This window comes from Sarcophilus harrisii, chromosome 3 (assembly GCF_902635505.1).
Source record: "Sarcophilus harrisii chromosome 3, mSarHar1.11, whole genome shotgun sequence".
NCBI classification, from domain to species: domain Eukaryota; kingdom Metazoa; phylum Chordata; class Mammalia; order Dasyuromorphia; family Dasyuridae; genus Sarcophilus; species Sarcophilus harrisii.
Window position 1 is genome coordinate 76,929,376 of NC_045428.1, and position 14,610 is coordinate 76,943,985.

The following is a 14,610-nucleotide window of genomic DNA, read 5'->3' on the forward strand; positions in this document are numbered from 1 at the left end:
TCAAAGGAAATAGATGAGGTTTTAGAAGGACATCACCAATCCAAGATGAAGGTATAAAGGCATAAGAGGACTTCTGTAATTAAGACATCTATTGAAACTCTCTGCCAAAAGCAAAGTTGCTAATAAATTCTTATCTTGCTAATGATAATTTCATCCTTGAAAAGGTAAAAGTTGCAGCTAAGGAAACTGCTATGCTGCTAAACCAGATTCTCTTTAATTAATACAGAGGAACTAGTAGCTGAAGTAGAAATGAGAGGAAGGGAAGTAGTCACTCCATCTTAAAGTTTGTAATAAAAGAAAGTCAGCCATCATCTAACATACATATTAAAATTAGTGATTGCAAATTTCAAAGGGCTCAGAGATAGTATAGACTAAGATTCTGCAGGGAGAAGTCAGCTGAGGAACAGAAGAAACTCTTAAGGATAAAATTCTCAAAAGACAATTCCAATAGGAGGAAAAGAGGAAAATGTCAAGAGAGACTAGTCTTGGATACTCAATGAACACTTCAACCAACTTGGTATTTCTTAGGCAGACAGAAATATGGATCAATATCAATTCAAAAGTTTTAATAAAACCAATCCTGGCAAAAGATAGTGCAAAACAAACAAAAGATCTCATCCCACTGTGCTTAAATCGAGATGAAGAAGAGTTTGATAAGGGCCGAGGTGGGATTGGCAGAGAAAACCTGATAACTGATAAGATTGTAATATTCCCTGAGGCAAGCAGGGAAGGACATTGATAGGGATCAGCTCAGCCTTACAGTCTTATTCCTGTGGAGGTTTTGGGAAACCCCATCTTACTATATCCAATCAGACAGCCCAGTTATGATGTCAAAACTCCAAGGTTAAATTTCCCCAATAAATCTGTCCATGACCTGCGCCAGTTTTGCTGAATGCCTATTGGAGATTCTTCCTCATGGTGTCTTTCTCTCCTTCCCCTATGCCTCATAGTATCTTTCTTCTTGTCACAGCTCTTTTAGTCTGCTAAACTCTACTAAGGATTTCGCCTGCTAGTGAATGGCTTACTCCCACCTCATGGCATATTTCCTTCTCCTCTGGTTAATTGTGAGTGCCACTAGGAAATTTGTCTTTTCCCTTGTTAATTGTTAAAACGACTTTCCTTGCTAACTATATTGTCTCTTAATACTATTTCATATTTACCACTTCTAGTAAATTTACCCACTTCTGATGTCTATTTTACCTCTTCATTTGTCAGTAACATCTAGTAAAGGTACCTTTTGGCATAAAAAATTGTGATGTTAAGACTAGGAATTGCTACCAAACCCCATCATTTGGTGCTAAATTTCATTTCGATCTCATCAGTTTGACATTAGGAAAACAATTATGTTAAAAACTAAAACATCCCAAACTATATGATAATATTAATAGATGAATAAATGATTTATAATAAATACTGAAGAAAAAATCCTATAAAGCATAGGTAGAGAATAAAGTTTTTTTTTTATCATGTTAAAAAGTATCTATCTATGGAAGCATATTTAAAAGCCTCTTTTTGTAATAAAATCAAAAATATTAATACACTACAAACTCTAAAATCTTTTCCATACTCCTAAGCAAAGACCCTTGAAAAGGTGGGTGATGGGTTAATAGTAAAGAGACCTTCCATGGGGAAATGGATTGAGAACTAACTTTTATTTGGTTTACATTATTGTCCTCTTCACCCCAGAAGTGGTTGGAGTAAAATCCAGGCATCTCAATAAAAAAAAAAAAAAAGAATAAGATATTGATTGAAAACATAACGTTTAAAAGAAAAAGATAAAAAAAAACTCCAGACCACCAATTTCTTAAGGGGGGAATGATTAAAGAAGTAATAGAATTCAACTTGTTTGGAATATCGACCCCAAACTGTGTTTTTCTAATTTGTTATCTTGTGCAAGATTCCTGTTATCTCAGATCATCTTGGGGAAAACAGAAATATTTGAGAGCAGAAAGAAATTTCTATTTGACAAGAATTACTGGGGAAAAAATTGAACAGAAGTCTAGCAGAAATCTGTTGTAAACCAACAGCTTAAACCATGTCTCATAATAATTTGAAAATTGATATTATTTGCATATTAAAAATCATACCACAAAAATTTGAAGATGAGACCATATACATGTTATAGCTATGGATGGGTGATGAATTCTTAAAGCACAGAAGTAGTTTTCAAAAATAAAATAGATAATTTCAATTTCATTAAATTAAAAAGCTTTTACATGAGCTCAATTAAGGAGAAGAAGGGAGTGGTCAACTGGATTTGCTATCTAACAGACAAATAACAAAAATATATGATATGACTAAATCTCAAAAGAATTTTAAACTATTAATAATCATAAGAAAGAATTCTCTGGCTCACTAATAATAAAAGAAATACACATCAGCATGATAACAAGGTTTTACCTCACACACCCAGAAAATCGGCAAAAATGACAAAAATTTGAATAGACAGTATTGGAAAGCTTGTAAAAAGGTGGGAATGTAATATGTTGTTGTTGGAGCTGTGAATTAGTATATCCTAGTATATCTAGAAAGCTATCTGGAATTTTTGAAGAAAGTAACAACATTCTGTATTTTATTTATACTCTCTGGGGCTATATTCTTTGGCCACTGCTATACATGGACCTAAGAATATAAATGACAAATGGCAAAGCTCTCACTATATTAAAATATAATATCTCTTTTTGTAGCAGCATAAAATTTAAAACAATGAGATGCTCATTAATTGGAAAATGGCTAACAAGATATATTATGTAAATGTAATGAAATATTCATGCATTATAATAAATTTCGAAAACAAACAACTATAGGAAGACTTCTATGAACTCAAAAAAATAACAAAGCCAAGAAAACAATATACACAAAATACAATAATGTAAATAAGAATAACAAAACCACCAGAACCAATGTTTGCAAGATTCTAATGATCAATTTAATTTCAAAGAAGAAATATGAGAAGACAGTACTCCCCTAAGCTTTTTTGCAGAGACCAGAAACCATAAATGTCAATTGCTATATATAAAGTCATATTTTTTTTAACAATAATTTGTTTACTGAACATTTTTTCTTCCTTTTTTTCCCTTTATTTTACAAAAAGGCTCTCTGGGAGAAGTTTGGGGTAGAAATGATGGAAGACATAGAGAATGTTTAAAAAAAAAAAAAAAGACACTAATTAAATTTTATTTTTTAAAAGATGTGAAGATGGAATGTCAGAAAATTACCAATAATCATATGTTCCCTTTCATGCATTCCATTCCCTGCATAAACTCCAACCAAAGCAGCCTATTATCTGTTCCTTGAATTTAACACACTATATCACGTGTTTGGGGGTAGTTTGCCTCCCATTGAATGGAAAGCATTCTCTTTTTTACCTTTCCCTCTAAAAATATAGTTATTTTGTATTTCTTTATCTGTGTATAGGCTGTTTTCCCATATTGACCTAATCACCTTGAAGGCAAGTAATATCTATATATCTGTCTAGCCTCTAAGTAGTGTCTTTCACAGAGTATATACTTTCTAAATATTAATTTTATTGACTAGAATACTGAAGTCTAAAATTAGTAATATGGTAACATACCCCTTATGTTCTTGATAAGTTTCTTTACTAAAGTTCAGAAAAAACTCATGCCAAAATACTGGGGGAAAAAATAGTGGATGGTATTGATTAATTGCTTTTAAGTGATATTTGAAGCATAGTGAAGAATGGAAAAGGTTTTAAGAAGCACTAGTATTCTGCTGATTTTCAAACAAGTAAACATTAAAGTCAGCAAAACTAGTTATCAGTGAACTTTGATCTTGGCAAAATTCTTGAGCAGGATTTGTTATTTTACATTTAGTAAAGGATGTAGTGATCACAAAGAGCCAGCCAGCATAGTTTAATAGTGTTTAGGGAACTATAAGGGAATGCTTTTGACCTATTATAGCCTTATTTCAGCAAAGCATTTGATTTAAGTATCTTATGCTATTCTTTTAGAAAAGATGAATAGATGTAGCATAGATAATAGTGTAAGGAGGTGGATTCAAAATTAGTCAAATGAGTGGTCCCCAAAAATAATGATTAATGGCTAATTGTCAACTTGGAAGCAAGTTTCTATTGGAATATTCCTTTGTTCTATGTTGTTTTGACATTTTTGTCTATGATTTAGATGGAACCATAGTTCCATGTTGCATATAATGCAAAGCTAAGAAAGATAACTAATATGTTAGAGAGCTGTCAGTATCCAAAAAGAAGCTAGAACACTGGGATGAACCTAAAAAGATGAAATTTAATTGGAATAAAATATCACACACACTTGGAGTCCCCTCCCCTGAAAGAAAAAATCAGCTTCACAAAATACAAAGAGAAGATTTTCCTAAAAGCAGATTGCTTGAAAAAGATATGTATGTTATAATGGACTACAAATTCAATATGAATCAATAGTATTCAGCAACTAAAAATCCTAATATGATCTCAGGCATACACTATTCAGTATAATAATAATTCTGCTGTCCTTTTCTTTGTTCTGAATTTGATTTAAAATATTGAGTTTAATTTGGAATGCCACATTTGAATCCAGACATTAATAAGCTAGTGAGTGATCCCAGAAGGATGATCAGGATGAAGAAAATTCTCAAGATCATGCTTTTAAATAATATTTTGAATTGGGAATATTTAATCTAAAGAAGAGAAAATTTAGAAATAACCTAATAGTTGGCTTCCAAGTATTTGAAGAGTCACAAAGAAAAGGGCTTAAACTTAGTCATAAAGTTAATAAGACAGTGTATATTCAATGAAAACAGGATGTTTAATAGTTTATTTTTTCCACTCTGTTACTGAGCATAGTTCTTAAATATTGTAAGGAAGTGCTTAAAAATTTTTAAATGAATTAACCCAAACAATCTTAAATTCATCATCCTCAGTCTGCAGAGCTAAAAGAATTCATAGTATTCTCCACTTTATTTTAAAACCACAGTAAGGGTACTCTTGAGCCTTGGGTCAAGCCCTAACTCCATTAGGAGAATCAACAACCTAGTCTACAAAATAGAAATTACGTTTTGCCCCTACCCTTAATTCCCCCTCCCAAAAAAAAAAAGAATCAGGTTCTCCATCTACCTGGCCTTTTTCTGAGTACCATTCTCCCAGTCACTGAGGCTTGAATTCAATCATCACTGAGTCACCTTTTTTTCATCCCCCATATTTTATCCCCCATCAGCCACCAATTCCTTTCATTTTTTCCATGTCTTGCAGATCAAACCTTTCCTCTCTATTTCTGATTGTGCCTTCAAGTTTATCCTTACTTCCTCTCCTAAATTTAATCCTATATTGTCTCTAAAATCTCTATTTTATCATCTAACCAAACGTTATGCTCCACACAGCACCCCCAATGCCCTTAGTATCTCCCTGTTTTCTGTGATATAAAGCACTGTACAGTACTTGCTTTTGGCTAAAAAAAACTTGCTTTTGGCCCACTTTTGCTTCTTTTACTTCTCAGCTAAAGCACTCTACTTTACTCGAACCAAACTCTTCATCCCACAAATGTGCAGTATTTGTTTTCATCTCTGTGCCTGTGTAGGGAAACTTACATTGGAAGGGAAATTAAAGGCCATCTAATCCAACTCCTTCACTTTACAGATGAGGAAACTGAGACTCCCAGAACAGAAGCGACTTTCCCAAATCACTCAGGTAATAAATACATGGCTGAGCTAAAAATCCAACCCAGAGCTTCTGCTGGTTTAGAGCCCTTGCTATTTCACTGCCTAGCCTTTCACTTGAGAGGTTCCTAATCAACTGCCTGGGCTGAAGCACCCCATTATCTCTCTCATCTGACTTCTCTTCATTTAAACTTAAACTCAATAGGTCCATTATCTTTCCCCAAACCTTTCCCTCCTCCCAATTGTTGTTATTGTCAAGAGTACCAACATCTTCCCAGTCACCTAACTCCTCATATGCCCTCACTGTACACATGCAATCTGTTTCTAAATCTCATTTCTGCCTTCACAGGAGTCTCACCTATGTTCTCCTCATATAGCCCATGGCTTTTATCTCTTCCCACCTGGACTATTTGAGTAGTCTCCTAATCGTGCTCCATTCAACTGTTGATGGAATTTTCCTAAAGCAAGGATTTTACCACATCACTTCTTCATTAAATTCCATTGACTCTCCATGATTCCCTGCATCAAATATAAAACCCTCTCTTTCCATTTAAAGTTCTTCACCATTCGGGATCTTCCTACCTTTTCAGACTTCTTTCCTTTTACTACTCTCTACGTACTCTACAATTCAACTACACGGACTTACTTTCTGTTCTTTGTACCTCACAAGCCCTCTGCCTTGTCTGGGCCTTAGCACGAGTTGTTCCTCACACCTGGAATTTTCTCCTTCCTTACCTTCAACTTTCAGGCTCCATGAATTCCTTCAGTTCAAATCTCATCTCACCACCTAAAAAAAAAGCCTTTTCACCTACTCCCAAGGGTCTTCCCTCTGAGATTAACTACAATTCATTCTGAAAATCCCTTTCATGTATGTTTTCTTACTCATTATAAATGAGAGTTTCTTGAAGGCATGAACCACGTTTTTACCCTTTTTTTTGTATACTCAGTGCCAGGCAAAATTATGGGCACATAGTAAATGCTTAAAAAAGACTTGCTGAGGGGTAACTAGGTGGTGTAGAGGATAGAACACCAGCCCTGAAGTCAGGAGGACCTGAGTTCAAATCTGACCTCAGACACTTAACACTTATTAGTTGTGTGACCCTGGGCAAGTCACTTAACTCCAATTGGAAAAAAAAAAGACTTGCTGAATGACATTCATGTAGCTACCACCCTAGCTTAACCTTAATTACCTGAACTATTCTAATCATCAACTAATTAATCTCCCTACTTCCAGCCTCTTTCCTCTGAAATTTATATCCCATAATGCTGACAAATTGATATTCTTTTTTTTTTTTAAATCTCATTATATCAAAAATCCTGACTGCCTTTCTATTTTCTCTAGGATAAAATACAAATCCTTAGCTTGGCACTTGAAACTCTATGGCTCCTACTCACCATTCCAAACTCTTTATGTTGTTTTCTTCACACATTCTTCATTTCAGTGAACTGCTGTCTCCTTATAAGACATTCTGTGCCCAGCCTGAGTATCTACCTTTAACACAAGTCATGTCACTCAGTGATTAGAATACACTCTAACTTCTTAGAATCCCTAACTATCTTCAATGGACAGCTCAGAAACCGCCACTTCTGATCTAAACCACTTCATCTCCAAGCTGTTCATTCTCACTTCCCTTGAAGTTATTTGATTTCTTTTAAGTTGATCTATCTGTGTACATATCTGTATGTGAACTTTATCAATATTGATATTCTAGCTGTAAACCAGAAGAAAGAAATTGAAGTTAAATGGAAGAATGAATCTATAGGTAAAGGAATTGATACAGTGAGTTTTATCATGTGTCTACAGACAACAAGAAATACTCTTTAATGGAACATTTGATCACCATGTGCTGCAGAACTAATGATATGTATTTGCGCATGTACCAACAATAGTTGCTGAGGATGAAAAAAGAGAGGAATTCTAAAAAGAATTTGATAAAACTCTGCAGATCAACTCAACATAAACTGTGATGCTTATTTACTCCAATTAAAAGTTTAAAAAATAGATAAAGGAAAAGGAAAAAGATAAGGGTTTGGAGAAATACATGAGAAAGTTTGGTCCAGGAAGAACGTATAAGACCAAAGACTTATAGATTGCACAGAAACCTCACATCTTTATATCAAGACTTATTTCTTTAAAAAAAAAAAAAAAAAAAAGTTAGTGGGATGTAGCAAGTACCAGACAATACCATAACAATTATCAGTCAACTTGTCAGAATATCACATTTAGTTTTTTAAACCAAGAAAAAATAATAATAATGAGACAAATATGGCATATAATTGAAATAACCTAACCTTGAACTTCTCACATTTAAAATGGAAAAAATGGGAAATGAATTATAAACTCTTTTACTACAAATTGTCTCCTCTTCATACAACAGTCATCAAGATTCCTTGGAAGATTACAACAGAAACAACATATTTAATAACTCTCTAATTATAAATATATGGTTAGGAAAAAAAGAGGGAGATGCATGCTCACCAAAAGGTCCAGTGCAGATTCCAGGTCACATAACAATTCACTGTGGACTATAGAGTCTTCTAGAAGTTTACTGCCGACATTGTGCTGAATGCATCAAATCCTGGAACATTCCAGAGTCTCCTGAAAAAAATTTTTAATCAATCCAAAATTTGTCCTGCCCATCCACCTAGGAAAGACCCAGGTAAATGAAGAATGTTGCTCAGATTTTGGCATGCACTTGGGATAAACAACCAAGGAGGAACTCAAAAGAACAGGAGTAAAAGATGTCATCAAGGAATTGTATGATGGGAAATCTGTCTAGCCTGACAATACTTACTTGTTTTAAGGGAGAGTTTTGGGGGTAAGAGAAGTGCGTGATTAATGATAATGATGCAAGAAAGAAAGAAAGAAAGAAAGAAAGAAAGAAAGAAAGAAAGAAAGAAAGAAAGAAAGAAAGAAAGAAAGAAAGAAAGAAAGAAAGAAAGAAAGAAAGAAAGAAAGAAAGAAAGAAAGAAAGAAAAAGAAAAGGAATTATCTAAAAGGAAGAGGGTCACATGGCCAAAAATGAGCTATGACATGTGAATTGCCAGAGTGCTCCACTGGTACTCTTTCAGCCATGGAAAGCCTCCAGCATGTTGAGTGGACCTTCCCTTCTACGTTTTAATTTCTAGAAGAACATGGACAAGAGTAGCACAGGATTAGCAAGCACAAGTAGGTTGAGATTTGCCATGTTGGAAAGAACCATCAAGCAGATGAAATAATGGATCGGTCTGAATATAGCTGTAGTTCATTGTATGCCAGCAAGGGAAGGAATGTAAATTCCTTAAGGTCAGGGACCCTTTTGTCTTTTACAAATTCTCAGAACCCAACACAATTCCTTAGACACTGGAAGCAATTAATAAATAAGTGATGAGCTGAATTAAGTTGAAGCACCGAGTTAGCAGTGACTCAGAATTAATAGAGTCGTATGGTGCAACATAAAGACAATTTAAGTATGCACCACAGGTAAGGCATATTTACCAAACAAAAAAAAAAATACATACATTTTCTAAGTTCTACCATCTGAATTCTGTTGCCTTTTGATATCTAGAGTTTGAACTTAAATTGAAAACCACCTTCCTATTGAGTTCCCTAATAAAAGAAACAACTCAATGCTAGGCCTAGGGAACACGAAAGCAAAAAAGGAAACAATAGCTGCCTTCAAACGCTTTTCCCCAGCACGCATCCTTCTGGTTCCCCAGTCCGGATCGCCCTCCGCCCCCCTCCAACCGCCAGGTGCCTGCCCCGCCCCCTCCTGCTCCCCCACCCCCCCACGCTCACCAAGCTGCCCCTCCAGCAGCTTGCACTCCACAACGCCCATTTCCAACCCCAATCTCCTCGTTTGTCCACCCTCCCCACTCCCTCCTTTACAATCAATCTTTCCTTCACCTTGATCATGACCTCTGTTGTCTTCACTCCTTCCCGTTCACCTAATGCATCTCCCCTATTATGGCTCCACTTGCCTCTGTAACCCCTCTTAGCTTGCCATTTTAGTGAGCATTGCCATGGAAACAGGAGACGCCCGGGAGTATCTATGGCAACAGAGCAGGCTTTTACCCACTTTTCATAGGACCTGATATGCCGACCTTGGAGGAGAGGACTCTGGGAAGAAGAAGGATGGGGAGAGTCCATCTTGGCCAGCGGGGGAGGGGGAAGGGGCAAGCCCGCGTCCAGGAGAGAGGGATTCAGAGGAGCCCGGGGACGCCGGGTGGCCATTGACGCCCTCTCCAGTCACAGCCCCCACTGCCACTGAAAGGAAAGGAGAGTGAGGAGAAAAGGGACACACACACACACACCCCACTGTGTCACTGAGGATGCTGCCTGAAAGGACAGGAGAGTGATGACATGAGGAAAAGCTCCAAGAACTCACACACCAAGTCCTGGACCAGCCCTTCTTGTACCTCCATCCATCCCCAGGCAGCACATCTCTCACACACACACACACACCCCTTAGCACTAGTCTAAACATTTGCCTCCTGGCTCTCCTTTGTCCTGAAAAGGGGAAGACTTAAAGAAGAAAAACCTATTCTCTCCCCTATAGGCTGCCACCGTTCCAGTTTATTGTAATCTGTTTAATCTTTTTTTGCTCATAAGTTTGTTTGCAATGATGCAAAAGAAAATCTAGTATCATTAAAGCTCTGATTGATATAATTTAAGAATAATGAGTTTGGCAAGATTTGGGAAGAAAATTTGAATGAGAGACAGGGTAGGGGGGAAAGGTGGAGTAAGGAAAGAGAGACCTAAAAAGAGATAGGGAGGCAGGGAGGGAGAGAAAGATATATACAGAAAGACAGAGTGGTCATTATGCTCCACTTTTCAATAAGAGTAACCATTAAGACAACTATGAGTCAGAGAGAAGGGGACTTTGGTCAAGGTGAGTACTAGAAGAGGAAAAAGGCAGCTACTGACTGGTACTGAGGCTTTTTGGGTCTGGGTTAGTGTAGCCAGTCAGTTAGCTAGAAGAATTTACAACATCAAGCCAGTAATCCTATCTCATAAGAAGAGTTTCTTCATATCTCACATTAACATTTCATATCTCACAATAAGAATAGATATATGTATTATTATTACACTCAGATCATCATTACTATTACATACAAAAATGAGAATGCTCATTAGAGTCCATTCTTTATATTAAAAACTTTCCTGAGAAGTATAAATGTAGAAAGCTATATGCATATACCTCATCCTATACATGTATATTTGTTATACCAGTCTATGTAGGTTTATTATTATCCCTCTGTACCCAGTCTTAATACCATGTTTTCCACTTTAATGATTCACTAGCCATGAATCTTTTCCTTTCTTGCCTTCTGTTATTCCCAACTACTAATTCTTCAATCTGAGTTCATGCTAGAGTCTAGTATAAAGAATATAGTCCATATTCTTTATACTAGACTCTAGCATGAGCTTCAAAAAATAACCCCACAAATTTGAGCTGATTTCACTTGTTATAAATGCATGAAGTATTTCTAGCCTCCTCACCATAATTCTGTAATATTTCTAAAAAATTTTACTTTTTTTTTTAAATGAGCAAAAACCTTCCTTCTGACCATTCCATTCTCCCACCCTACTTCAAGTGAAAAATAAAGCCCTTTACAAACATGTCAATCAAAACATATTTTTACACTGGCCACATCCAAAAGAAATTTTCTTATCCTGTATTTTGAGTCTTTCACTTTTCAATCAGGAAGTAACTAATATGTTTCATCAATCATCCTCTGGAGTCATGGTTGGTCATACACTGAAAATTTCCTTGTTCTTTAAAAGTTGTATATTACCATATTGTTGTCAGTATATAAATTGTTCTCCTGATTCTCTTCACTCTGCTTTACTTCTTACAAGTCTTTCCAGATTTTTCTGAAAATATCCCCTTCGTCATTTCTGATAACATAATATTCTATTGCATTTATATGCTGTAATTTGTTCATCCATTCCCTAATTTGATACTAATCCCTCTTATTCCCATTGTCACTTCAAAAGACCTATTAATATTCTTCTACCTCCTTAGAATTGGTTTTGTTTAGAATTAATCTTTCCTTCTAATTCTTTCTCCCTTCTCCCCTTTTCCTCCTCTATTCCTGTTGAGTGAAATTTATTTCTATATTCAACTCTATGTATGTGTATATGTGTAACCAGTACAGGTTGAAGTGAGCTTGAAGTGTCAGCTGCTTCCTTCTCTTCCTCCTAAATTGCATGGTTGTATACCATCATTATGGTGTAAACAATTCTCCCTAACCCTTCTTTCTCTTTTCTCTCCAACTCTACTGTATTAAATATCTCTTCACTTTCTATTCTTCTCTTAACAACATCAAGACAACAGAATATTCCCAGCCTGTCTAATTAGCCTCTTTCTATGACCCATTAAATCAGTAGAGTTCAGAGGAACCCATGTATCCATATTAGAATATAAGCAGTTCATCCTTTGTTAGTCCCTTATCATTGCTCATTCACATTTATCTTTTTGTTTCTCAACTTTGTTGAACTTCAAAGTTTCTATGAATCCTTGGAAGTTCTCTATTTCATTAAAGATACTGTCCCCCCATGTGGTATTGTACTCAGTTTTGCTGAGTAAATTATTCTTAGTTGCAAGTCCATATCTGTTGCCTTTTGGAATATCACATTTAAATTTCTCCCCTTGTTTATAGTGGTGACTGCTAAATCATGTGTGATCCTGATAGTGGTTCCTCAATATTTGAATTCTTTATTTCTAGCTGCTTGCAGTATTTTTCTTTGACTTAGAAGCACTGGATTTGACCTATGATATTCTTGGAAGTTTTCATTTTAAGGTTTCTTTGGAGGATTCTTTTCTATTTCCACTTTAATTTCTTGTTCAAAGAGAACTGGACAGTTTTCTAAGATTTCTTGAAATGAGCTATCTAGAATTTTTTTTGGTTTTGTTTTTATTATGATATCCAGGGAATCTTTTTTCTCCTCAATCTGTTTTCCAAGTCAATTGTTTTTTGCCTTGAGATTCCTTACATTTTCTTCTTCTTCTTCTTCTTCTTCTTCTTCTTCTTCTTCTTCTTCTTCTTCTTCTTCTTCTTCTTCTTCTTCTTCTTCTTCTTCTTCTTTAACAGCTTTTGTAGTTAATTTTAACATTTCTTGTTGTCTTGTGGAGCAAAATGTACCATGAATTTACTTTTGAATTTAATATGCATTATTAGAATGTTCTCCATCACTTTCTTAAGCCTAGAAAATCAATAAATCAAACCCTGATTTGTAGCATCTTCTGATTTCCAATGTGTAAATGCTCACACTGATCATTTTAACAATTGCTTTTTCTTAGCCCTACATAGCTTTAGCATTGCCCTGTCAAATACCCTGAGAGAGTAATGAAGTAGATCTTACTCTGGGAGAACATGCAATCAACTATAGGAAGGAAATGAAGTAAAATAAAAAGTCTCAGCTGAGAGAGGGGAAATAGGGAATGATGATGGGGAGGAAGTCAAGGATAATGAAAAGGTTTGGAAAAGCCACTGTGGGATAATGAGTTGATTAGAGAGATTTAAAAGCATTGCCTTGTTGCAGTGATATGAAGGATGAAAGAGGAAGAGGATAGAATAAGATCTGTTAAGAAGTTATTGCAATAATTCAAATAAAGTATAACAATGTCCTCTAATAAATCTAATAAATTCAAAAACCCTTCTCAGGCTCAAGTGCTAGGTACTTCTATGCCAGGATCTTTGCAGTTTTGGCTCCAAGTTCATCATGGCTTAAAATCCCAGGTGCCACGAGGATCACCTTCAGCACATGAAATTAGGCTCACAAATGTTAACAAACACCCATAGAGCCATTTCTCAGAGCCAGGATAGAAGGGCAATCAGGGGACCCTACCTCTGGTTCAGTTCATGTCACTCCTGCTGTGGGTGACTGGGATATCCATTCTCTGGACACAGCCAGAAGAAGAGGCTGAAAAGAGTGATTTAAAAAATGACAGTGGGCTCGATCTCATGGTTTAAATATGCAGTCAACCAAAGCAGGCTACCCTGACTCACCTGGTAGGCCATTATGTTAGGCAATCTGGACATCCAAAAATACCTCAAAAGTGCCTCTATGAGACCTACACAAACTGATGCTAAGTGAAATGAGCAGAACCAGGAGGACATTATACACGGCAACAAGACTATAAAATGATCAATTCTGACAGATGTGGCTCTCTTCAACAATGAGATGATTCAAAGCAGTGCCACTTGTTCAGTGATGAAGAGAACCATCTACATCCAGAGAGAGGCCAGTGGGCACTGAATGTGGATCACAACATAGTATTCTCATTCTTTTTTGCTGTTTGCTTGCATTTTGTTTTCTTTCTATTTTTTTTTCTTTTTGATTTGATTTTTCTTGTGCAGCATGATAATTGTGGAAATATGCATAGAAGAATTGCACATGTTTAACATATATTGGATTATTTATCATCTAGGGGAGGAGGTGGGAGGCAGGGAGGGAAAAATTTTAAAACACAAGATTTTGTAAAGGTGAATGTTAAAAATTATTCATGTATATTTTTTTGAAAATAAAAAACTTTAACATATAAAAAAGTACCTCCATGTTAGATCAACATACTCCCCAAACCCTAAAATGTAAGTGAAATCATCTTTGGCTTTTGAAGCCCTTTATAACCTGGTCCCTCTCTACCTTTATAGTCTTCATTGCCTTATTCACCCTCCCCACTCCATATTCTTTGTAGTCCACTAATCTTTCTTTCTGTATCTCAGACAAGACAACTCAGTCTCCTGACTGCATTTTCATTGGCTGCTCTCCATTTCTAGAATCTTATTATCTCTACCTCCTTGTTTCCCTGGCTTCCTTCATATCTCAGATAAAATCTTACCTGCTATAAGAAGCCTTTCCCAATTCATCCTTGATTTTAATGTATTCTTTCTGAGATTGTCTCCAATTTACCTGTATATATTTTGTTTGCATATGGTTACTTTAATGTCATCTCCTCCATTACGTTGTGAGCTACTTAAGAGAAAAGCCTATTT

The 14,610-nt window shown here is 35.8% G+C and overlaps 1 protein-coding gene across 14 annotated transcripts in view; it reads right to left on the reverse strand.

The window, feature by feature from the left end:
- Positions 1-14,610, reverse strand: part of ZDBF2 (zinc finger DBF-type containing 2) — a 111,504-nt gene that overhangs the window by 58,990 nt on the left and 37,904 nt on the right. For 13 of the 14 annotated variants that reach the window (XM_031958227.1, XM_031958226.1, XM_031958230.1 and 10 more), the window contains exon 2: positions 8,108-8,227. The gene's annotated coding sequence lies outside the window, so the exon portion shown is untranslated. Of the gene's footprint in view, positions 1-8,107; positions 8,228-9,514; positions 9,734-14,610 lie in introns of those variants that run through there. The other variant, XM_031958215.1, reaches the window with a different exon arrangement.